The sequence below is a fragment of the Setaria italica genome, chromosome VI, assembly GCF_000263155.2.
Source record: "Setaria italica strain Yugu1 chromosome VI, Setaria_italica_v2.0, whole genome shotgun sequence".
NCBI classification, from domain to species: Eukaryota; Viridiplantae; Streptophyta; class Magnoliopsida; order Poales; family Poaceae; genus Setaria; species Setaria italica.
In genome coordinates, this window is record NC_028455.1 from 22,926,270 (window position 1) to 22,929,350 (window position 3,081).

The following is a 3,081-nucleotide window of genomic DNA, read 5'->3' on the forward strand; positions in this document are numbered from 1 at the left end:
TTTCGCAAAAAGTGTAAACCCTAGGGCGCCCCCACCCCTCTATTTATAGAGGTTCCTAACAGGCCTCTGGGTCCGAGACCCATTAGTACTTCTAAACCTAATCCAACTCGGATCACATCCGAATTGGGCTTCCAGCCCCTTAAGTGTGTGACGTTATGGGTTCGGATACATATAGACATGACCCGAGTACTCCTACTCGGCCCAATAGTCGGTAGCGGCCTCTAGCAAGACGTGCCAACTCCTATACGCACACGAAGATCATATCGACAAACCATCACAACATTATATACATGCTATTCCCTTTGCCTCACGATATTTGGTCTAGCTTCAAGCCGACCACTCTTTCTCGATCCTATGATTTGGAATCCCTTTGTAGGTTAACTCTTAACCGTACGTAGCATGGCCATGCATTTTCGGATCCGATCACTCGAGGTGCCTAGAGATATCACTCTCAATCAGAGAGGGGTAAATCCCATCTTGATTGACCATGTCTCATAGCATGCTTCTTGACAAACCCGAAAGCTACCTTTATAACTACCCTTTTACGGCGTAGCGTTTGATAGCCCCTAAGTAAGTGGATCCACATCTTGAGTACATGCGACAATCTCAGGTCTAAGGAAAAAGCATATATGTTGTGTAAAGAGAGAACTATTTCTCATGTTGGGTCAGTCCTAGCACGTGTCTCCACATGTGCCCACATTATTAGTTCAACATCTCCATGTCCATGACTTGTGAAACATAGTCATCAACTAATACATGTGCTAGTCTAATATTCATGTGTGTCCTCACATGAACTCCGACTAGGGACAACTTTAGAATAACCTACAAGTAAAGAGTTTCACATGCAATTCACATAATTGCAAATCAATTCAAGTAGCCTTGAATGGATATTCAAGGAACACAATATAAATCATGGATACAAATGGAATATCATCATCTCTATGATTGCCTCTAGGGCATACCTCCAAAAATACACCTTAGCAAGACTTAGTGTCCTTCGACTACTGATGAGCTGGATCGCATGAGTAGAGTGCCATATGCTTCGGCTATCAGATCTATCATGTATGCAATAATAAGTACTCGCCCAGATGTTTCATATGCGCTAAGTATGACAAGTAGACACCAGTCTGATCCGGGTGAGAGTCATGGGATGGCGGTCAAAAACATTCTTAAGTATTTTAGAAGGACTAAAGATATGTTCCTTGTCTATGGAGGTGAGGAGGAGCTCGTTGTAATAGGTTAGACCGATGCTAGTTTCCAAACTGACAGAGATGATTCAAAATCACAATCAGGATTTGTGTTTACTCTAAACGGTGGTGCTGCTAGCTAGAAGAGTTCCAAGTAGGAGACGGTGGCTGATTCTACGACAGAAGCCGAGTACATCATGGCTTCAGAAGCCGCAAAGAAGGGTGTTTGGATAAGGAATTTCCTTATTGAGCTTGGTGTGTTCCCGAATGCATCTAGCCCATTGAATCTCTACTGTGATAACAATGTGGCTATTGCGCAAGCAAAGGAGCTAAGGAATCACTAGAAGAACAAACATGTAATGCGGCGATTTCATCTCATTCGAGACTTCGTTAATCGGAGTGAGATCAAGATATGCAAAATACAGACGGATTTGAATATTTCTGATCCGTTTACAAAGCCTCTCCCGCAGTCTAAGCATGATGCACACATAAGAGCTATGGGTATTAGATATCTTCTAGATTGACTCTAGTGCAAGTGGGAGACTGTTGGAGGTATACCCTAGAGGCAATCATAGAGCTGATGATGTTCCTTTGTATCCATGTTTTATATTGTGTTCCTTAAATATCCATTAAAGGCTACTTGAATTGATTTGCAATTATATGAATTGTGTGTGAAACCCTTTACTTGTATGGTTATTCTAAAAGGTGTCCCTAGTCGGAGTTCATGTGAGGACAGACATGAATATTAGACTAGCACATGTATTAGTTGATGACTATCTTTCACAAGTCATGGACATGGAGATGTCAAACTAATAATATGGGCATGTGTAGAGACATGTGCTAGGACTGACCCAACATGAGTTACGCAGTTCTCTCTTTACACAACGTGCACGCTTTGTCCTTAGACCTGAGACTGTCGCATGTACTCAAGATGTGGCTCGACTTACTTAGGGGCTATCAAACTCTACACCGTAACTAGGTAGTCATAAAGGTAGCTTTCGGGTTTGTCAAGAAACATGCTGTGAGGCATGGTCAGTCAAGATGGAATTTGCCCCTCTCTATTTGAGGGAGATATCTCAGGGCCCCTCGAGTGATCGAATCCGGAAATGCATGACCATACTACGTGAGGTTAAGAGTTAATCTAGAAAGGGATTCCGAATCACAGCATCGAGAAGTAGTGGTCGGCTTGGAGCTAGACCAAATATTGTGAGGCAAAGGGAATAGCACGTACTTGATGTTGTGATGGTTCTTCTGATATGATCTTCGTGTGCGTATAGGAGTTAGCACGTCTTGCTAGAGGCCGCTACTAACTATTGGCCAAGTAAGAGTACTCGGGCCATGTCTATACGCATATGAACCTATAGGGTCACACACTTAAAGGGCTGGAAGTCCAAGTAGGATATGATTTGAATTGGACTAGGTTTAGGAGTACTAATGGGCCTCAGACCTAGAGGCCCGTCAGGGACCCCTATATATAGAGGGGTTGGGGGGGCGCCCTAGGGTTCATCTCTATTGGCTGAACCACAGCTCCCACGCCTCCCACGCCCTCGCCTCATTGCAACTCGCGGACCTAGCAGTCCGGCTTGCGACGCTTCCTCCCTGCACGTGTGGATACCTTGGAGGTGTTGCACCTGCAGCACTTGGACGAGCCGCCGACGAGCCACGACGAGCCGCGACACGAGGAGGATCTCGCTGTATGTGGACGAGCTGCTGAGGAGCTGCTCGACGTCGACGTGTTCGACTATGCTGATCGACTTCACTACCCCAACGCGATTCTACAACTTCCGCACCTGTGCGTCGAGTGGTAATCCCATGATCCATATACGGCAGCTTTCCAGGTTTACGCGATAGAAAATTTTATTTTGCGCTAGTGTAGCCTACCTCGTATCCCAAT